The sequence below is a fragment of the Struthio camelus genome, chromosome 13, assembly GCF_040807025.1.
Source record: "Struthio camelus isolate bStrCam1 chromosome 13, bStrCam1.hap1, whole genome shotgun sequence".
NCBI classification, from domain to species: domain Eukaryota; kingdom Metazoa; phylum Chordata; class Aves; order Struthioniformes; family Struthionidae; genus Struthio; species Struthio camelus.
The window spans coordinates 14397676-14421107 of NC_090954.1; the positions used below are offsets into that span (position 1 = coordinate 14397676).

Consider the following 23432-nt stretch of genomic DNA (forward strand, 5'->3'; position numbering starts at 1 on the left):
TTTTCTAACTTTAAATGGGTTGTCACAAGTGTGGATGAGATTATAGATTAATGTGCAGAATGTTATTACAGATGACAGCGTGTAGGGATGGATGGAAAGTGTTTTGACCTACAGATCCTATCAAAAGGAAATGAGGAAATAATGACACAAGAGCCCTTCAACAAACAGCTTTTAAAATCTGCTTCTTAAAAACAGACATCTGTCAGATTATCTATAGATGACTTTACTATGCTTTATTGAATCTTTGAAGTGGCCTTGGGAACCAACAGACTGCGGTACCTTTTCCAGAACTGTTAGGCAGCTTGTTTACAACTTAAGTGTAATGGTCTTGGGTTTTGTGAAGCAAGATAGTCTGGTCATGTTATAACATACTATGTAACTACAAGCAGTTGCAAGACTAGCTTTTTAGCTCACTTGTTGCTTTAAATGTATGATATGCTTTAATGATTGCAAGTTGATAAAAGATGAAAATATTCTACATAAGAACTGGGATTAATTTGGCATGGATCAATAGTGCATACCCTGTAGTCCTGCTCCTTGGAGGCATACTATGTCTCCATCCTTACTTCACATGAAGATGCAGTGTGGATGTGCAACCATCTTCCTTTCATGCTGTGGTTTCTAGGAAACCTAAAGATGGGGGCAGGCAGCAAGAGACCCTCCCTTTATTCAAGGGGCTGCCTGGTCTATGGGTGCTGATGGGAATGTTTGCCATGTTATACTGATATGGGTGATCAAAGCTGCTCTTCATCTTGAAAAGGGTAGCAGGCAGAGCTTAAACCTGTTTTCACTGTTCTGTGATTGTGGATGTTTCCTTAGGACACATTTAATCACAACATTATTTCTCAGGAGGTAGATGAGCCTTTTGGGAATAATTCTGTTGCAAAATCTGATCTTCATTCTAGTAGGGCTAGAAATTTGCTCTTGCTAGTATTTGTTTAGTTTTTTAGGTATCTGATTCAGACATTGTTTCTGAAACCTCTCAGGGTAGCAGCTAAAGTTTTGAATTGCAAAGAATTTTATAATAGCTGTTCATCTACTTTCTCTAGTTTCTTTTTTGCTAGAAATCTCAGGAATATCAAAAGCCAGAATTCAGAAAAATAGATATGGTTAAGGTGGTTCTATACAAAAATTTCATGTTTCTATTAATCCTTAATTGTATTTTAATAGCTCTTGGTACTGCATAACAGCTTGTCTCAGCTGAGATCTAAGTCTGGGCCTAAGTCTACCAGCTGCAAGAGCTGAACTATAGGCACTATAAAGGAAAGTAAGAAAGCAACAGAAATGACTTCCTTTGACTTTTTCTCTTTTACTAGCTCAAATGAGTTGGGGAGGAAAAAAGAATCCAAGCCCAATTTCAAAGAAAAATATCTAACTACAAGTCACTGAAATGGGTTAGAGTGCCATGAAGTGACCTCTTAGCAGTCATCCAGATAAAATGGTCATTGTTTCATAGGATGGGAAACACTAGACACTGATATGATATACCATAAGACTAGGACATTAAATCAACATAAATGTCCCATAATTAAAAATAAGGTGTAACTTTTTACATCTCTAAACAGACCTCTCTTCTAGAGATACCAGTGCTTTGTACATGTCAAGGAAGTTTGTCATGGTAACAAAACAATTTGTTTTAGGATCTAAAAATCTCATAATCAAGCACCTAGCTATTTTTGGCATTTCTAGAAATCAGCTTTCTGTGCTAGGTCTGTGTGTGCATATAGACACACATCAGACCATTTAATCATACTTGCTACTTGTAAGGTTCCATACTATCATGGTTGAACTTCTGTATAATCTTTAAGAATGATAACTAAATGATTCAGATAGGTCTCTTGCTGCCAATAGGCTTTGATCTTGAGGCCTGAAATTATTACCTGTGGGGACAGTGGAATAGGTATGCAGAAAGTGTAGTGTCAGAGGCTTAAGAATTTGGCTCTCCTGTATGAGAGAACATTGATGCAGTTTAGAGCAGAAGTTAATAACAGTAGAATAAATATTCACATAGTGTAGTCTTCTAAATTTAATTAAAGGGATTTAGTCATTTTTGGTAAGCCTATAGGAAAAAGAAACAGTCCATTCTCTACCTCTAACTTTCTAGATTTTTTTCCCTAAAATTTTAGAGGTATATTTAAGGTGCAGGGGAACTTGTTCTGTGTGATTCTTTTCCTAAGTAGTTCATCCAGTTTTCTGCACATGCTGTCTCCTATAGCTGTTGCCAAGCAACACAAGCCAGTCAAAGTAAAGTCTGAGTAAGAAGTGACCAAGGATTTTGAGGCTTTATCTGCAGATAACTGAGATCCGAAACATGTTACATGTAGCTGATTTTTAAGGCAAAACAGGAGTGTTGCTAAGAATCTCAGGTATGGGGTATAGACTTATGTTCAGCAACATGTAATACAAAAGTAAGACTTCATGTTACTACAGCTAATATTTAGTGCTTAAAAATTGATTAGCTTTTTAAAGTGTTGACCATGAGCTTTTGTTTAAAAGGGTTTTTAAAAGACCTGTTCAATTTCAGACACATCAATGGCTAAACCTTAAGTTAAGATAGCTGTTAGATGAATGATGAAGTTACCTTCAATATTGGTTAAGCATTAATAATTATCAGCACCAAATTCCAGGTAGCTGGGAATAGACTGCTGTAAGAAACATGAATATCTCCTCCAGGGCTTTTTGTTCTCATTGAGATTTCTCATAAATGCAGGTCAAAGCCTTTGTTTTTGCAAAGCTTTGTTTTCCAAACATTCACCTAAAAGCCAGCTAAAATAAATTAATCTTTTATTTGTCACATTTCATGTAGTTTTCAACTCGATTGGTTGAGGTTAAAGGGAGAAACTTGATTTGCAATAAAACAAAGCTGTGAGACTTGACCATTTTGTGGGTTGAGCTTCCCCTGTGCAGTGACTTGACATCATAGTCACTCTTATATTTAGAAAATGTAAACTTTTACCCTCAGAGGTGTAAAACTAACCTTACAGGGCTCATAAGTAGCTGGCTTCCTGAGTCTGCATGGGAGCCTTGCCTCAGATTAGCACTGCTCCATGACATGTCACTTGTTAACACTGACTCCTACTGGTGACTGAAATTCAACTTCCTTAACTGTTTTACAGTGTCTGTAAGCATGAACTGCTTATGTTATAAAGCCTCATTACTCTATTGGGTTGTTGTCAGAAATAAATGGAACTAGAGTATGACATGGTGTCAGTGTATTACCCTGCACAACCACAGTCCTACTTTAGTAGCTTTCTTTGATCAGGTTAATGCATTCAGTATGAAAATAATTCCACAACTCTAAAAGTCACAGCTTTGAGATCCTGAATTTTAAATGTACAGCTCTGAAACCTAATGCCTGTTGGAGTTTTTTGATGTGAGTGATCCTTAATAGGCCAGTGTAATTGTGTAATGTGATCAGGAAATCTGGATTGCAAAAAATGGTGCATAGGGGTATCAGCGTGTAAAGTGTTGTCTTTGACAGTATTCTAACAGTGAGAATCACTAAATCCTCACCAGGATTTCTGTGAGGAGAACTTGGTTAACTTGGAGATTCATATGAAAACAATATTTTAGCAGGTTGAGTAGAATTACTTCAGTGCACATCAGACAATTCATCCTATTAGTAATGTTCTGGCAGCAGGTAGCACCATGGTAACAGCATGTATTATGGCTTCTTGCTCCTGCAGCCTGACAGCTCTGGTGTGATGATGTTTGCCTTTGGTGCATCGTGCACAGTGCAGGCATCTGTAATGGGTTTCATTGCTTCATTAATGTGAAGTGGAAGGTAAGTGTCAGCCCTAAGGAATTCAGTGTGCCTTTATCCTCTGAGGCTGCGGGGAACTGTATATCAGCCAAGGGCATTCTCCTCTTTCATTGTTTAAACAGAACACAAATTAAGAGCCTGGAGGCAATTGGTCTCTCCAGGGTTAGCAAAGCAGTGAATTTTGTGGATTTTAGTTTCACTATAGTGTTATAGTGCTAACAAAGTACTATATTGAAATACGATAATGTCCCTATAACTAGCCCCAAAGTTGTACTCAGTTTTCCAAAAGATACAGGCACTGATTCAGATCAGCAACATGTCTGTAACTAAATGCTGTGTTATGTATTTAGCAACTGACTGTGCAAGCATGGTTTTTTATATGAATTTCTTTGTGCAACGCATATAAGATAAGCATGATTGATACATTTATATCTTAACTGCAATTTAGAAGTAAAAGCATGGTGGGCCCATTGTGCTTGAGTGATCTACAAAATTGATGGAAGTTATTAAATAGCCCCAATGTGTATTTTTCACCGTTAAATTATGAAGAATACAAAATTGAAAAAAGCAGTGTGCAAATAACTTACTGGGGTAGGGGTTTGTGGTCTTCTGACGGGGTGAATTAGCCTCTCCCAGTTAGCAGAGCTAGAGGGAGGTCCACAGGTGCAGTATACTTCTAGTTCTAGAAATTATGTTGAACTTCCTATACTAGTGAAATTCCCATATTTAGTATGGGAGGTAGAACCTTTAGAGGCCTTCCAATATAGCCTCTTCAGAGGCTCAGAGTGGCCCTCCTCTGAGCAGGAGAAAATATGTAGCCAATAGGTAAGTGTTTTACAAGCCCCTCTGTCCAAGTGAGTTGTTATACGCTCCAATTAGAGTAACTATTCATGCTTTAAGCACTGCAGGTCCTGTCCTTTCTCTTAGTTAAGGGACAAATGTGAAACTATTGTCCATAAGGAGAACTTCTAAAGACTAGAAGCAGGAGATAAGAGCTCAGTCTCGGATGTCTGTTTCAAAGATTGCTTTGTCAGTGTTTTTCTTGCAGATCTGAATTCTTCACTTGCAGGAATATGAGATGTCTCATGTCTGAAATGATCTGAATCAAAATCCTAGATATTAACTTTGGAAAGCTTAAACCAGGATCAAGACTAAACTTTAACAGTTTGACCTTATTACAACAAGTAATTATGATTATGTAGCACTGAAACAGATCTGAGATCCCTTCTGCAAGGATATTGCCAAGTAAAATGCTGAACGTCTCAAGATGTGCTGAAGACCTTTAAGATCAAATAAGATGGAGGTACCATCTTCTGGTGATGCAGATTGTAGTGGGTTTTTTCCCCACTGGTATTTATCAGGAACTTAAAGGATGCAACTCTAGTTCTGCTTTAAGATGACATAATGATGAGTTGTAGCTACACTCATCATTATTTTTGCTGGGGTTTTGAATGGGGGGGGGGGGGAAGCCTTTGTGTGGGACACTGAAGATTTCTAGAGTAGCTAGAGTGATGCAGAGCAGGAGAAAACGTGTATGGAGTTGTATCCTTCTTGGTGACAGTGTTTCCCTTCTATCTCCAACTCAGCTTCTTCTGTAAGCTTTATAGATTTTATATGGGCACATCCCATAAAATACTGATTTCTGACCTAACTGAGCACACTTAAACTTTATTACTTTGATCCATAACATTCAGAGAAGCATTCTGGCAGCAATGACCAGCTAAGATGACACTCACTTCAGTTCACAACTCTGCTATTTAGGGGTAAATTTTTTTTCCCCAGGAAACTGACTCCTGAAGAAATCCCTGACAAGGTTGCAACTATTTTTGAGCTATTCAAACATCTAGGGAAGTCTTTTGCATTTCTTTTCAAGTGTTTGGTTTGGCTTTAGGCACACACATTTAGCTTCAGTTAGTCACAAGCTCCTTCCTAAGAGGGTCTTGTGGAGCTGTACTGTCAAGCTGTGCTCTTCTTGTGGCAAGAGTATTCCCAATTTGAGATAAGGTCCTGCAGAAAATAGAGGTATGGTTGGGGCAGCTTTGAAGACAAATTTGATCTCATTTCCCCTGTCCAGCAGTCTGTAGGTAAGTCACTAGCATGATGAAAAATGTCTGTCTGGGCACATGCTGTAAATGTAGGCTTTTCCAGCACCTGGCAACCTCAGCAAGCCCTTCCACCTTCATTTTGGGTGTATTGTCAGTGCCTGAGAGGTGTGTTGTACTTGCATTAGATTCTGAAAGTGCACTGCTCCCAAGAGACAACAAGGCTTCCCAAAGCAGACCTTTGGCCTTGATATTTCACATGTAAAGCAGTGAAGCTGGCACATTTCAAGCCCAGGTCCTGGACAAAATCTTTTCAGATGAGTGTAGTTAGCAGTACTACTAGAAGCTATTTTCCTGCTGCCTTCCCCCATTATCTGCTGGGGTTGAAAACTAGTAGAAATCCTTCATTTTAATACTGCTTGTGCAGTGGGGAAGTTCATAGGAATATGTCAACTTCTCCATATTAGATTTCTCAACAGTGCAGGCAGCACTGAATTTTGCCACCCCAATGGTGAGGGCTCCTGCTAGGCCTGAGGGAGGCAGCCCTTCACCCTGCCTGCAAAGGAGCAGAGTTGGAGAGGAGAGACTAGGAGAACTGGGCTTTCTGTTACTCCAGGGGCTGGAAAATAGGTGCACATATTGCTGTTTGGAGAGGCAGACCCTCAGCCTTTCAGCATATGTGGTCCTCTGCCTTGGTGGTGGCTGTAACAAGGCTGCCTTTCCACAGGAAAGCCTCCTCCTGCCCTCTGAAAAAGCCAAGCCTTCTACTTCAATGCTGATAACATGCTCAGTCTAGTGTGAGATGACTCTTTGCCCATTAACAGAGAAGCGAATATGGATTTAAATATGGGCACGTTTGCATGCATTGATAGTGAGTATAATGCTCATCTATGTTGTGAATATGTGCATTGATATGTATCATGAGACAGGGCATTTGCTGCCTCTGGCAAGGGGTCGAGCTCACTGCATTGCCATTAAAATGAGTTCCCAGCAGCCTGCAGGGCAGGGGGGGCTGAGTAAGACAGGGAAGTCAGAGCAGAAATGTTGAAGGCTGAGGACAAAGGGCTAGCAAAACAATTTGGGTTACATGAGTAAAACCCATTTAACAAGTGGGAGAGGGCTCCAGCGTTGCGAATATGGTACAAATGCATAGGAAGGCTGCGAAAGGGTTTGCAGACCACAGCAACAGCATCTAAAGGACTGTTGGCACTGTGAGACAGGAGGAGAGAAGAGCATGTGGCTGGCAGGTCTTGGTGTGAGGAGGGGCCTGGAGACATCACCTGCGGCCCTGGGTAAAGGGAGCTGAAGGAGCCAGCGGTGCCAAGTGACAGTGATGTACTGAGTCCAGCGAGCAAGTGGGGTGGCAGGGAGGGAGGCTTTGCCTCTCAGGGTTTTCCTGGCCCTGTCAGACAGCTACTTCTGGCAAGCTAGGCCACGAGAGGGAGCTCTTGCTGCCAGAGAGCATCAGAAAAGGAACAATGTGCATGAGCTTTTCCCCTGCTTTGTTTTTTGTGGGAATGTCACTGAGGTCTCAACTCTTGGATGCAGCTGTTGTGCAGTGATCAGCCCTAAAAAAGAGCAGAAGAGGCTATCTTATGACTTCTGTATGTGTTATTGCTCAATGTGTTTTATCAGCTGGGCAGTGACAGATCTTAGCACAACTTCCTTGTGTTTCCTTGCTATTTCTGTGGCTGCAACAGTCTGCATGTGACATGGATCCCGATAAGGAAAAGTCTCCCTGACCCTGAATTGTAGACCCTCCTCTTCCCAGGGGCAGAGATTGACCCTTCCTTCAAAAAAAAAAAAAAAAAGAAAAAGCAGCCTTTTATTGGGAACTGTAACAGTGGCTGCTCGGCAGCTCAGAATGCCTTTTAATATTTCCGTATATGCTTCCTTCAGTGCTGTTGCTCAAACTTCTGATGTCCAGATGAGATATTGCTGTTAATCTTCAGTATCCCAACCAGCTATTTACAGGACATTAGTGAGCTTAAGCAAAAATCCCTGGAGCCATTCACATTCCCAGCAGTGGCTCTCTCTAACCCCGTGGTCTGAGCGCGTGCCCCAGGAGATGGGGAGAAAGAGTGGTGCTTCTCTGGGAGCATGGGAGAGGGGATCAGACCTCCGGCAACCTAAAGTGTGCATCATCCTGCTTATCCTCCTCTGGTAAACTCAGAGCTGCGCAGAGATGTGCAAACAGTGCATGCCTGTCCCCCAGCCAGGGATCTCCCTGGGAGTGTTGTGGGGGAACCCCAACTTGGGGGGGGGGGTGGTGGTGGTTGGCAGGCCCTTCCCGTTGCCTGGAGCAATGTGCAACTCCACCATGCAGGGCACACAGTGCAGCCAGCTTTTGCTTTGAAGCAGTTTAGGCAGAGCTTGCTTTAGGCAGGTGTGAAAAGTCCATGTGGTGAGCAGGTCCTCAGCCAGGGTGAGGAGCAGCACAGACCACCCTGGAAGGACAGTGGTGAGCTGCTCCATGTGCTGGAGAGTCATGTGGTTAGAGAGGGACAAGCTGTGGCATGAGGCAGACTTTAGCAGGCACAAACAGTTTCTCTGCTGGGATGCCCCCATGAGGGGATATCACTTTTCAGCTGAATTGTTTTTTCAACAGGAATATTTTTTTGGCTTCTGTTCCAGCTCAGGTTCTGTAAAGTCTCTGTGACTCAGTTCTGGAATGAGGAAAAAAATACTGCCTGAATCTTATTGTTTGACTTTAGTTTACTGTAAGCTAAGTAAGCAAAAACATTGCAACTTAAGGAATCAAAGTAACATTACAGCTAACCTATCATCTTGTTCCTTGATCAAATACCTAGTTGCTGCTGAAATTCAGCAATTCAGAGGGTTTCCTATTTCTTTCAGCAAGGTAGCAACCTCCTTTTAAAAATGATTAGTCAAAACTGGGGTTCTCCTTACGAGCTGCTTGTTGAAACTTCTGAGGGAGGGGGGAAATAGGTTGTGAGTTGAGTATCTTTGCGGTTCTTCTACTGGCATAAACATATCAAATAGTAAATGGTACAGGAGAGTTTCTTGGCTTTCAGTTTGTTTTCAGTTTGAAAACTATGCCCCTGCAGTGTTTTTTGTAGGGTTGTGTTGTCTAGACCCTTTCTGTCACCTTTTTGCTTTGTGAAGGTTTGTGTATTTTCAAGCGATCTCTACTCTCTGTAGGCAGGCTGGACCTGTATCAGGCCCCCAACAGTTTTCAGCTGTTGCATAATCCTTTGCTTGAGGTAGAGATTACTATGTTCCAGCTCCTGAATTTTGTGAAGGAGCTTAAATGTTCTTTTTAGGTATTCTAAATTATCAGTTAATGCTCTGTTCTGATGTAATCAAAACTTCTAGTTCCAAAGCTGACTTGTAAAAATCTTATTCTATAAAACATAGAAATGAAACTTCATCTTGAAAATAGAACATTCACTAGTTCCAGAAACACTTTAGCCTTTCTAAAATAATCAACATGAAAATGGAAACATTCCTGTGGGAAGTACTTGGTTCCAACAAGACAGCACTTCTAGGGATAATTATCCTGCTGGAAAATGTTCAAAAGCTGCAAGCTGCAACCAGATGCTGGATTCCATTTTTTACCTTCTACCTAGTCTTGCCTCAGCCTTTTCAGATAAGGAGTTGTCCACAATTGTTTTCAATGCTAGTATACCTTCCTCCAAGGTGGTGTTCTTCTATGCCCATCTTCCCACGCCTTATTCTGAGTTCCTTTTGAAAAGGGGTAAGGCTCTGGAAATTGTTCACACTGAAATCTAATTGCCCTGAGGAAGTTCAGACTCTAATTCTGCTGTATCCTTGTTCCCCAGTTGAGAGTACATGTCCATGCTTTGACTGAATCTTTTGCTGTAGTGGTTTTCTGCCATTTCAGGAGGAAGAAGCAGAAGGGGAAGAGTTTTTGCCAGCATTAGAACTCAGCCTGTTCTGTACATACATCTCCAGATCTTTTTTTCCAGGCAGAACTAACATCCTAGTTCTCTGATTGATACAGCAAAGCGGAGAAGTTTGTCCTCTTGACAGCTACAACAGTATACTTGAAGTAGGGACCAAGATGTTAGGAACCTGATGCATTACCTGTGGCAATAGCTAATTCTTTACCTATTTTTTCTATTTAAGAGCCTGTGAAAGTTGGTGAGAATTTATCAGTAATTTAGGATCTTGGTGTGACTGCCAAGCTTAAGGGCTAGGTGTCATTTAGTGGTACTGTAAGGAGAATGCAACAGCTTTGTGTGATGGGCAACACTTAAATATCTAATGTATAATTTTCAAAGTGTCGATGTGACTTCAGAATCTAGACTCTATTATAAAAATGAAATTGGCATGTCTGGAAGTACTTCTACCAAAGGACTTGGGCCTCTTTTTCACCTGTCCCCAAAATGCAGGTACTCAGAGCTCCTGCCTTAAAGCTGCTGAACGGTGGTAGCACTGACATCTTATGGCACTTCAGCTCACGCCAGGTGAGTTCTCTGAAAAACATTGGTTTCTAGGCAAGCAGCTAGATCTGGTTTATGCTGAAGCCCTGCTGAGATGTTTCTTGACCTCCTTATTCAGTGGAAGCTGAGGTGACAGTTTTTAGGACAAGTCTTCTAGTCTTGGACTCATAACTGGACAGTGCCCAAGAAGGAGGTGTTGCTGTTCCTGTTTCCAGCAGCATGGTACTCGCTCCTCTGCAGGTGTGAGGCCTCTGTTTGAGTTTGGCTAAGGGGACATGAAATACCAATCCCCAGTGTGTTATTCTGGAGGGCTTTTCTCAGTCTCTTCTCCTGAATGGTTGTGCTGCAGGCTTTAATGTAACCTGGCCAGAGGAGGATGACTTGGTGGCCCAGAAGTTCAGTTGCTCAGAGGGAGAAGGAAACTCTGTTTAGAAGACAATTCTCTGCTTGTAGAAAATTCTCTCTTCTTCAGGCTGTGGTGACTGAAGAGGAGGCCTTTTTCCTCTGCTTCTTCCCCACTGACTCTCTTTGATCTCAGGTGTGTGTAGTCCTCTTTAGATGTCCAGGTCCATGTCCCTTGCCTGGCTCTCCACAGCTGCGAGGGTTGCTGTTAGCTGCCCCTTTGGCTTCAGGCTGCTCCACTGACTCACTTCCTGCCTTCGTAACTCATTGAAACCTTCCTGTTTTCTTTAACTTCTGACTGCAAAGCATCTAGTGAAGCCACGTATGAAGGATGTTAGACTGTACTGTGCTGCTTGACACTACTTTGCACTGTTTCTTTTCACTCTAACTGGCTCACAGGACAGCTGTAGGTTTCTGTATTGAAATACTGCATTAATCTCCTTAGAGCCATTTGTCACAAACAGCATGCGCACAAGCTCAGTGCTTATTGTACATAGCAACTTTCAGGCAGGAGTGAAGCAGCACAGATGCTGCAGGCCAGAGCTGAGATGTGGTGGCAGATCTGTGGGTGCATGGATGCTACACAAGCTACTAACTGAGTTATCTCTGGTTCTCCTAGTCTAAGAATGATAAACCTGAGTAGAATAGCTCTGCCTGGCTTTAAGACAACAGGTCAAATAGTCTGTCTGCCCTTCTGTAGGATCCTGAAACTCCCTCTGGAAACACCCAAGCTCTTTGTGCAACTGCAGAGAACAATTCCTCCTTTAAGATAAGAAATATGTGCATGTACATGCACTCACATATGCACAAACTCTGGTGGAAGGTTAATGCTGCTTCTGTAAGAATCTCTGCAGGCATTTCCTACTGGGAACACTTCCCAGTGTAGAAAAACATTGTCAGAGGGTAGCTACATCTCTCCTGTCTTGGCATGTTCTCCTTGTTTGTGAACCCTGTCTGTGTGCAGTGCTTTGACCTCTGGAAACTACAGAAGTTACAAGCAGTATGCAGTGAGGCTATTTCTACTATCCTCACTCCACTACCCAAGCATGCCTGATGTAGCTCTTCTCTGCTTGCATAAGAGATCGGAGCATTGTGTCCGAATTTATACATCTGTCATAGTGCAAACTAAGAATTTGCTAATCAAATCTTATCTGGTTTGTGATATGACTGTAGTTTTTGTAAATGTGTGAGGTGAGTTATGAAAGGTGCATGAATTTTAAAGAATTTCCTTTATCAGCCAAATCTCCTTTGAAACAAACAATTGTACTGGATATTAAAGCAGTGATGCACAAATTGGTAGGAGAGCTCATAACGTTTGTAAGTCAGAAGGAATAAATTCATCTTAAAAGAAACCTGACTACTAGATACACAGAAGTTCTTAAAGAAGCACAAAAAGCAAAGAAAATCCTTATATGAAGCTCTGCATCACAGGGGGAAAAAAACACATAATTGATCTCATCTTGAGAGAAACCAAGAGAAAGTTTTCTTTTAACAGTATTGAGGGAGAAATTCCAATTGCTTTGAAAGTGATGTGAATTTTGCCACTGATTTCAATGGAACCAAACTCCAGCTCTTGAAATTCATAAGTCATAGTATTGTCTCATAATTTATCACAAATAGTATAGGCAGGAATAGACTTACGAAATTATGCAAGAACTGACTGTCTACTGTTTTCTGGAGACTGTTTTTTTGAAAAATAGTTTATGCACTGGACCTGATTTATCTCAGACTCCTGCATGTTTTAAACTGCTGTAAAGCTTTTGCTGAAGTAGCTTATGCATGAGATTTGCTCCCCTTGGAGGGGGCCTCTGTCTCCAGTGAAAGAAAAGCAGCCCTTTGTCTTTCTACAAAACACAATGTACAGCAATAAATAAAGTTGAAAAGCTGGAACCAGCTGTTAGTGGCATGGTAGTGGCACCTGGGCTGTGGTTTCATGCCTTTACAAGTACTGCATGACTGTACATTGTATTTTTGATAGTGTTGAACGCTGGGCTATGTTGTTACCTTGTTTGGCATAATAGCATGTTGCCTCAAAAAATTCCAGCCCCTGAACTAGGGTAAGATCTAGACTTCCTGTTAAAAAGTAAATTCTGTTAGTCAAAACTTTCCAGATGAGATGCCAAGATGATGATAACCATCCTGCCTGATATCAGCTATTGAGACCAATGTACAGCATATTATCTTTTTTCTTCTCAGTCACTGTGTGTGCACAATTATTTTTTCCCCATTAGTCTTTGCTTCTACCTCACAAAGCAACTTGGAGAACCTGTCCTATCGTCTTTAGTTGCTAAAAGCCTATGTAAATGTTTAGGCTTTACTGGTTGCCTTTCAGCTATTGCCTGGAAGGATGGGCTAAGGACAGGGGAAATCTGATTTTTTTTTTTTTTTTTTTAAGCTGCTCTCGCTGTGGCTCTCAGCTCCTGGTTAGCTGCTTGCTGCTTTAGGTTATCCAACTGACTGAATAAAACCTACCTTTGGAGAGCCAGGAAACTTGGATAATCTCTTCTTAAAGAACTAGCAAACATACACTGGTCTATAGAGAACAGATAAATTCAGTTCAGTATCTTCTGCAAACAAGTTTTTACATGTGAGACTGGGGCAGGGATGCGTGTTAGAAGCTGCGCAACTGGGCACTGCAGATGCACTTAAATTCCAGCCAAAAATATAGCTGTTAATCTTTTGTTGTGCAATGATTCGTGCAAGTTCATTTAAGCATCCTATTTATAGGCCCTCATCAGTACCTTTGTTTTACCTGTACTTCTCTATGCCCAAATGTGACCCAGCAGAAACCCTATGCTCTGCAGCAGCATCTGACAGGTCAAACCTGGTGTTGTATTAGCTAACATCAAGTCTATCATGCTGCTGAAAGACAAAATTCCAGCTCCAGATTGGAACATTTCCTTTCTGGATCTGGACTCAGGGTCTATGGATCCACCTTCCAGTATCATTACTGTTATTTTTCAATATGTACATTAACATTATGACTGATTTTGTGTCCAAGATCTCTACTCTGACTCTGTGAAATGTCATATCTTCTGTATGTATATTTGCCTAGTTGAAGATCTGTAAGCCAGACCTTGGATGGAAACAAAAGGCGGTACAAACTTTCTCTCTGAGTATGGACAACCTGAACCTTTGCACAGACTTAGAGGAATGCAGTTATTAAAAATACATATCCTCCTATTTTTCTTTCCTCCAAAGTATCTGGTCCACACATGAGCTTGTTTTTGTGGTAAACTTTAGGGTGAGTGCACTGGAAAAGAGCAGAGATCTTGTGAAAAGTTTTTGATATGTTTTATGACCTGGGAGCTGAAAGAAGTCTAAACCACTACTGCTTGGAGACCTGCAATAGTTCAGAAGGTGTTCCCAGTTGCTTCCAGACTCGTGGGCAGGGTGCGTTTCTCAAAGTTCCTCAAAACTTGTATATGAAAGAGTGCATCCTGGAATATATCCTAGAAAAGTTTCCTGGCATAACTGAGATAAGAGGACAAGTGGAGCGGGATTGATTTCCTGTGGCTGAACCCTGATTCAGTACCAATTCACATTAGGAAATGTCAGGGATTCAAACCGTGGTGGTCACGATTTAATCTTTCAGGTCTTAATCCACAGAGCAAAGGGAGTAGTGCCTGGTCCTCCTAGATTTGTGCTGTTGCCCTTTGATAACTGGGTGTGCAATGGGCTTGGAAGTATCAGTCTAATGCCCAGTAGAGGAGCATCTACATCAAACAAAGCAAGAATTACCACAGTTGCTAGCTTCACCAGTGAAGCCTGTGAGATGACTGTGCACCAGTTTCAAGCAATCCCTCTCTCTAAGAAACAATTTCTCTCAAGTGAATAATAAGCAGTGTCAGGATGAAGTAAGTGATCTATGCTTCTGCTTCTGTATTATTTATTTGTGGATAAAGGCATTTAATTAACAAGATATGTAACTCCATCACTTCTAATAAGTTTCAGTTGCACATGCTGAGCATCTTGATGCTTCTATGGAGAAGTAGGCTTGTTTATGCCAGCTCTGAAAAATGAGCGAATTATTTTGGATACTAGTGATGTTAGACTACAAATTTAATCTCTTCTCTGTTAGGGTCTTGCTTTTTTATTTAGATTTTAAAACTATATTCAAATGAGGTTCTTGACCGAAACTGAATCACTATGTACTTGAAAGCTAAAGAGCTTATCAGGCATCTGATAATGTTTTCAGGATTTCCCCAGATTAGACCGCGGAGTGTACAGACAGGAAGCTGAAGTATTGAGCGCCTGACCAGAGCTTCCTCCTGCGCAAAAGTGGGGGTTTCTCTAACTTCGAGCTTTAGCTTTAAATGTATGGCCTGAGCCTTGAAATCTAAATGATAAAAAGCACCCAAATCTCCCAGTTGGGTCCTCAGAGCAAGGAGAACAGAGCGCTTCATGTAAACTCCAGTGCAAGGTCAGCAAAACAGCCCTCACCTCTCCCCACTGTTGCGTTACCTTCCTGGCTCTTTATCAACTAGGGAGTCAAAAAGGGACTTTCCAGAGCTATAAACATGTGAGCTGAATAGATGGAATGAACCCTTATGCAAATGAGTTTTGATTCCCTCCCTTTATAAAGTTAAAATGTTTTTGAGAGAGAAACAGATTCTCCAGAACGTGGGTGTCTGAGATTGTTGCCTTGGACTGACTGTATCTCTCGCCTGTCTGTCTGTCTTTCTGCCTTTCTGTCTTTCCATTGTAGAGAACAAAGCGGATTGATGTAAAATAGAAAATGAGAAATGCAAACCTGTGGTGATTGAAGAGGAGGAAGGAAAATGAAAGAGAAAAAGCTGAAGAGTGGGAAAAAGATAAAATAAAATGACTTTTGGGGATTCCACTGTGAGTAAGAGCTGAAAAAATTGTAAGCTGATTTATTACATGCTTATCTTCTGCTTGAGAGCCAGTATATATTGTACATACGAAGGGTAAACTACACATTAAAAATTGAATCAAAAAGTCAAATTCTTCCTCGATTCCACTAACTTTAAAGTAATGTAATTCTGCCAGCTTCAATGGATTTACGTTCCGTAAACAGCAGCAGAATCAAGATCAAGTGTTTTAAGTCATCTTGAGTTAAATTTATACTAAAGCAATGACAAATTTAGAACAACTTTTAAATACTGTTGTGTCGGGGAAGCTGCATGTTTTCTAATGCTTCTGTTCAGCAGGCATGAATTTGTTGCTATTGTCACTACAGTGCTGTTATGACTTTGCTCTGACTACAATGGCAATTTCATGAGCAAGGGATAGTGATAGTATGCATTAATATTTACCTTGCATTATGATTTATGCGTACTCAATTTTACATTAAAACTATGTCTTTACCCACTTATCTGCTGTTTACACAGGCACAGGACACGAGGTAGTTGATAGATATATTTTGTTTTCTCTCTGTTAAATGCTACTGATTTTGCAAGCGCAATGTTTGATTGCAGCCAAGGGCTTTAACTGACTATACTTGGCTTTCTTTCACATTACTCCTTTTCTTTTTTGAGTATTGTTTAGCTGCTTGTTCCCCTATGTGCTCTGAGCTTGTCTAGGCATCTAAAAGTTTATTTTATGGCATGTAAAAAAATGGACAGAGGACATCTCACAGGTTTCCTTGATGGAATTGCCAACAAATTCCCTACTGGACTGGAAAGGTACAGAGACGGGCTCCTGGAGCCTGCAGAGTAAGGAAGCTCCTGTCCCCTCCTCTATTAGACTGATTAGGACAGTTACTCTTTTCTTTTTTTAGAATAATTTGCTTGCTGAAAATTACAATTTTGAATGAATTAAATTATTTACAAAGCAGAAAAGCCATTTTTCGTCATTAAAATAGACTTTGTGGAATGGTTTTGAGCCCGTTCCCTACTTTCACGAGCAAGGCTTCAGCTGCTCTCTGTCCTTTCGGCAGCTTTTTGGCTGTCCCTGCTCCAGCTCGGTTTGCTTCGGGGCCGGGGCTTCCCTGGTGCTTCAAACAGCCCCGCTGCGGGCGAGCGGAGCCTGGCGCTCCGGGGGAGCAGGAGCGGAGGGCCACCGCCGCCGAGGCTGCGGCCAGGCTCTTTGCGCGGGACGTGCGTTTCGACCGTGTCAGTGACCGCCTGCGACCTTAATGGGGAGATTCGCTAGGGACACGTGGGAAGAAGACGGAGCTGCTGAAAAGCCTTTCAAAGCTGCCTGTGGGGTTTGGAGTCTCCGCTCCTTTGGTGGGTAGCGGGTATCCAAATCCCGCTGGCAGCATTGGACATCGCAGCTTAAAAGTCTGCGTTGCGCGTCAGAGAATGTCGTGGTTTCACGTTGTACTCGTCAGTAGCAGTCAACCTACTTGACCCTCTATCCTACAGCTGACCATGCTGAATCCAAATAATACCTACAATTATTTTATTTCAAATCTAATCTGGTGCGCTCAAGGAGAATCGGTTTTAAAATTCTTAGCGTCAGGCCAGCGTATGCTGGAGGAAGGCAGCTTCAGGCTCCCCGAGGCTGTCTGCATCGGTGTTTCTCAGCCTTTTTTAAGGGAAGGCTCACCCAAGCTTTTTGGGGGGAAAAAAAAAAAAAAAAAAAATCCTGGACCGTTTCACACACACGAAAAGCAGCTGTCTACACCTGCAGGCGGCTGCTGGCAGCATCCAGAACGGGCTCCCGACTCTGTCTGCCAGCACCAGTGCACCTCTGCCAACAGTGTGGGAATGCGTGCGCGTTTTGAATAATCTTTTAAATGAGATTGTTCAGGGGCCAGGTTCTGGGTTTTGACAGAACAGCAGTGGTCCGCAGCCCACAGGCTCAGTAATACTGATCTAAACGGCGTGCGGTGGTTAGGGTGCCTTAACCGGGTCACAACTCATTACTCTCATACTGTTTTATTAACTGTCATTTATCTTTATCTAAATTGGCTATGGCTAGTTTCCACAGGACTTGGGCTGTTTCATTATTCTAAAATTATACTGGTTGATTTCAGTGAATTAATATTGAAACAAGCCATGTAGGAATGTGTGTGCTGAATATATGTTTGCTAAACATAAGCTAGTTTATTTTCAGTAACTACAGTATAGTTAAAGTATCTAATGTAAACACACTAATCATATATTTTAAGCATTTCTATATTGAACCCGTTTGAAGAAAAAAACACTCTGGCCTGTAATGGCTTGCTGACATTACAATTATTTATTTTAATGTGCTCTTTGAAATAAACTGCTTGCTGGGTTATGATCACATTCCTTTTTTAAATAATGGGAGGGCTACTAAAAGCTGATTGATTTTTGCCAGTTTGTTTTTAACTGCTTTTACAGAGCATAATCATTTTAGGTAGTGGTATATAGTGCAGTAATTATACAGTGACAAATAGTGTAAATATCTGTGTAATTTCAGCAATTGAAACACTGCCAGTTCTTCTGAATTATTAAAAACGTGGAATTTGGAAGGGAGCAAGAAACAGCTCTCTGCTCTTTCCCATTCACTTTTTTCCCTCCTCCTGTTTCTGTATGTTTAGATCATGTGTGATATATATGGATTAACCAGTCATTTCAGGCTCGCTCGGTTCCATTACATTTATCAGGAATTGAGTTCAGCTCAACAACTGTCTTACCATCCTGCCTGCCTTTTTACATACCGGGAGAGAGCACGTGTGGCACTTGTAGCATCTGCAATGTGTGTGGTGATCTGAGCAAGGGAGAAAGCATTGCTGGATCTGCAAACAGCTCCATGCTCTAGAGGTAGGCCTTTTTCTTTATCCTTGCTATTAGGGTCAGCTGATGTGAAACTTTTAGAGTCAAAATTTATTGCTGAAATTAAAAGGAATAAATAGAGCTGGAGTTTCACAGAGCAGCAAGGGCTTTGAACGTCTCAGTTTCCATTACCTTTAATAGCAATTCCCGAGTCCCTTATTAGCACTCTGAAAATTAGCTTTCCATCTATCCTTGCTGTTTTTTACAACATCTGGGCACTATTAATACAGCTGTTACTGCAGTCATGTCAATGTGCAAAATACGTGCTCTAGATTGTTTACATTCCTCTGTGCTGTGTTACATCCTGTCATCTGAGAATATATAGAAAATTTTGGAGCCTGGCGATATTTTTATATTTCAGTATGAAAAGCTTGCTGAAGTTGTGTTTCCAGTTCTGTGACATACTGTGGTTTACTCTGTCTATACTAAACTATACTATAATGATTACTAAGAATAATACTATTAGAAGCCTTTCTTATTATTCCTAATGGCTAGAATGCTTTAATAATGCAAGATTAAATATATAGAATAAGTTTTTCATTATGCAGTTTTTCATATTACTGTTTTAACCAGCTGCAATGTACGTACGTGTCTGCTTAGGCGTAAATATATGTTTTTCCTAGTAATTTATGCACGGTAGGCATTTTGTCATGTATCTTTTCTTTTAATTAGTGAAAACATCCAAACACCATCAGTAAGTTTTAAGTCAAAAAATGAAAAGGAATATGCAATCATTTTTATCTTTCATGAAGGAAAATGGTCTGTTGCACCAAAGTACTGTGTTGTTGGAAAATGTGATTAAAATGGAGACAACAGAATTGAACATCCAGATAAGCAGAGTGGAATAATTCTACAGGAGAGGAAATTGAATGTTTGCTACTCATGACTGACATTGGCAGCAGAAATAGAACTACCGCTTGAAATTAAAAATGTGTCCAGGAAATAACTGGGAGTTTTCTGAAGGTGTATTGGGAACAAATGCAGTTGCTTCTGCTAAGCTCAAAATATGTGCGTGGGCTGATACTTATTCTTCATGAAATCATGCAGTGTGGGTTTTTCTTTTTTTTCAAAAGACAAATTAACCATTCAATTTTTTTTAAGAGAGGGTTGGTGGAATAGGGGCACAGTGAAAGTGTCTGTGTCATTCCTGGGCTGACAATATTATGGACCTGACAAATTTGTCGTCTTAGATGGTTCAGGGCAAGAATCACCTGCGGGCTGTTCCTAATCTGGGACTGCTGATACCCTTCAGTGATGTGGTGAGAGCCCAGGGTGTAACCTTCTTGGAGCAGGGTGTGCGTAGCACCAGAGAACCTAGGTCTGGTGTGAACTTCTGGGTATTAGTAGAGCTTAGCTCAAGAGCACAGCTTGGCTGTACTTTTCCTTCTGTGCCTGCACTGAAGCCTTGCTTTGGATTTTTTCAGTAGCCAACATGATTTTTATAGAATAGGAAAAGATTAATAGCTTCTCTGCATGCGAGCGCTCTTTGCCTGTAACATGGATGTTAGCTTTACTTAAAAAGAAAAGCAAGACTTTGGGTGTGTTAAGATATAGGCAGCATTTGCCTTGTTTGCCTGAAGCAGCTGCATCAGGGCTCCCTTGCTGATGCTTCTTGATCTGAGCAGCTTCACTAGTGTGCGTGGTGGAAGGAGACATGGTTCATGTGGGACTTGATTTCAGTGCAGTGTCACGTAGTCTAGAGCGGGCACAAATAAAGGCCGGCTCCTTAAGGCCTAGCACTGGATATGCCTCCAACAGGACAGCGAGCTGGGGAGGAAACTAGCATTGCTAGAGAGCGCCAGGGGCCGCGTGGCCCTGGGCCGCTGGGAGCCGTTGGGCCGGTCCAGCAGCGAGCTGAGTGAGCGACAAGTTCAAGAAACGGGCCTGTGGGAATATGGAGAAGGCAGGAAGAGCCAGGCAGGGGCTTTGCAGCTGATGGGCAGAAGCTCTGGATTCAGCCCTGTGTAGAGGTTCTTCATGGACAAGGGCACTACAGCAGCTGCGCAGTCCCGTGTGATGGTGGTGTCCCTAGCTCCAACTGGCAGTGCCGTCACGTTAAATGAATGAGGGCTGCCCAGCAAGCAAAATACCCTATAATAATATCTGCTTGTGAAAGCTTGCAGCCCGGAACCCCCTTTCCTAAAGCCCTCAGGCAAGTCAGTGCTCAGCGCTCCCGCCGCACGGCACGGCACGGCACAGCGATATGGTTGCAGGCTTAAGCATATGGCTGCCTCTGGTGTCACGGTGGTCCTAGCTGGCTGCAAGTTTTCCTTTTTTTCAGTCTCAAGATCTCTTGAATGACTTCATCTTCCATTTTGCCCTGCTGCTTCCACTAGCCAGATGTTATTATAGCTGTGTGATATGTATTTTTGCACTTGCTATGGGGAAAATGTATTCAAGTAAATAAGGAAGTGAGGAAGATGCATTATGTTCCTAATGAAATGTGACCATATTCATATTTTATTTTGAGTTCCCCATCAGTGCTAATTAATTACCACCCATGAGCTCGTTTGAATAGTATCTGGATTTCATGTGAAGTTGCAGTAAATCATTGACTGGTTAAGAAGCATTAAAATCTCACTCTGCAGTGTATATTCAGGCAAACCTAGACTTTCTTTTAAACAGAAAGGTACTAATGGCAATATAGAGAATAAAAGTAGGGGATGGAAAGGAAAATGCAGAGGACTTGCACATTCCATTAACTTGATAGCTTGAGGATCATTATGTTTATTTCCTGTTAAAATATATTTAATTCAAAGGGAAACTTATGGAAGAATAGTCTTCAGGCACTTAACATTACTTAATCACTCTAAAAAGATTTGCCTATTGGTGTAGCAGTAAAACTTTATATGATGATAGTCTATTAAATACCTGTCCTATAGGGATAGTTATTTGTAGTGTAATAAGATCTCCAAGCTGGTGAGGTACTGAGTGACCCTGCTGCAATATGAAAAAATAATGTGTTTTCAAAAAGTAGATTTGTAGTTTTATGGCATGTTGAAAAGATTTACCTCCTTACTGCCTTTGCAAATGCAGAACAATTTTATTTTATGGACTTTCTTCATGTTTCCAAATGCATGAGTTTTAATTTTTTGAATAAATGAACTCTCAGAGGGAAGGGAACAGGCAAGAGAGAACTACACTAGTAATAGTGCACGTGAAGTTGACGATGGGTCAAAACATAATGTGGCTATAACTAACATCATGTATTTTTAAGATCAAAGGGAACTAACATACTGTGATGGTACTAAACTCAATAGGCAAACTGAGAGAGATGGTTTGACCTTTTCTTCTACTTAGTTAAAAAACTCCTGCAGTCAACTTACCTTGAAAATGACTGTGGAGCTATGGAGACAGACCAGACAATATCTGCCTTTTAGGCCTTTCCCTCAAACACTAGTTGTACTTGCTGAAAGCCCAGCTGTGCTGGCTGTCCCCGTGAGACCTTTGGGACAGGTCTGTCCCCAGAGCTTTGGGATGGGGCATAGCTGCCCAAAGCAGCAGCAGTGGAAGCTCCCTCAGTCTGAGATGATAATCTTAAAACACATATTCATCTGTGGCCCTGCCTTGGGGCTATCTATCCTCCATAAGCATGTCCCTAGGCACCAGCCACTCTCCCAGAAGTGCTCTTCTCTCAACAGAGCTGGACACCCCTCACAACCAGGACTGGATGGGGCTGGTCTCCACCTCTGTCCCTGAGGGACTTGATGCAGGAGGTGCTCTCAGGGCACATGTTGTCGCCTCACGGGGCTTTTGTCTTCCACAAAACGTGCAGAAGCAGCTGCTGCTCTTTCTTGATGCAGAGGAGGCAGCTGTACGGCACGCCACCGGCTGAGCACTCGCCCAGGAAGTGGGAGACCTGGTTTCTGCTGCCGCCCAGCGCAGCAGCAGGGAGGTCGGTGAGCACCCAGCCAGCACCTGGGGGTCAAGCAGCGCCTCTGGGACGCAGTGCTACAGGTCTGGATTTCCAGAAGCTGAGCTGGGATTTGCATTTTCCAAGCGAGGGCTTTAATTGCTTGGATGCCATTTAGTAGGCCCTGGCATGAGCTGGAGCCCTCCTCATTTCTACTCACAGAGCAGGCATGAAAGCTCTTATTTCTGCAGCTGTGGTTTGCAGCTGGATGCCTGGGTCCTCCTCCCCATCCCCCCTGCCCCGGGCTCATGACCCTGTGTGGGGAGCTGGATTGCAGTGGTGATCACAGCACTTAACGAATGGGCCCTTCTGGCGTGGGCTGGGGTTGCCATGGTCAGGCTGCTCCCAGAGGCACCTGAATTAGCTGGAGCTGCCTCAGGTGTATTCACTGTGTTCAGGGGAGGGGCAATTAATATTTTCCCTTATTGTTAGGTCTCATTGCTTAGTGCAAGGTTAATGAGTGCCAAAGCTGGGTGCCCTCCTGCTCTGTGTGCCGACCATGCTGGTGCTCATACAGTGTCTGCCTCTGCCCAGTACACTACAGAAATGCCATGCGCTCAACACAGGGCCTGGACTCTGTGCCAGGGGTCAGGCACTTTAACCCTTTATTCTTCTGGACCCTGTATTTATTTTACCATATCTTGCTTTTGTTGATGATCATTTGATTTTTTTTTTTTCCTTTGCTGCTTGAGACCAGAAAAATTATTACCTTAGAAGGACTGGGCACCTGGTATATATGTTGTTTGATGTAAACAGTGATCTTAGCAAGCAATACTGCAGCGATCAGTCAGAAAAATCAGAAAAGCAAAATGTAATGTTACTATTTCAAAGTTGCAGATAAATCTGCATATTATTTGCAGGCCTTAACGAGAAGTCACTTTTATTAATTTGTTTTTTCTTTCCTGCAATAGAAGTATCACAGAATTGGCAGTCAGATCAGTGGGACCGAGCTGTCTGTGGGTACAAGAAGACAGTTACTTTGCAAAAATGTTTGCTCAGAGGTTTCCTTCTCAGCAAGAGAAATAGTTAAAGAAGCATATTTTTAATTTCTGCTGTTTGGTTGACTGGTTCAATAGCCTAAGAAAACAATTACAACATAAAAACATGGGTACGCTGCTGGACGCCACAGTAGCTGAGCAGCTGGATGTGACGGCAAACAACGCGCTCTGCGCT

General features: G+C 42.0%; 1 long non-coding RNA gene across 31 annotated transcripts in view; it reads left to right on the top strand.

Moving 5' to 3' along the window:
• The first annotated feature begins 14901 nt into the window (after positions 1 to 14901).
• Positions 14902 to 23432, top strand: part of LOC104151033 (uncharacterized) — a 91031-nt gene continuing 82500 nt past the window's right edge. For 26 of the 31 annotated variants that reach the window (XR_011143963.1, XR_011143959.1, XR_011143961.1 and 23 more), the window contains exons 1-2: positions 15247 to 15479; positions 18178 to 18334. This is a non-coding gene — a long non-coding RNA (uncharacterized lncRNA). Of the gene's footprint in view, positions 15058 to 15246; positions 15502 to 18111; positions 18335 to 23432 lie in introns of those variants that run through there. The other 5 variants (XR_011143968.1, XR_011143965.1, XR_011143960.1 and 2 more) reach the window with 5 other exon arrangements.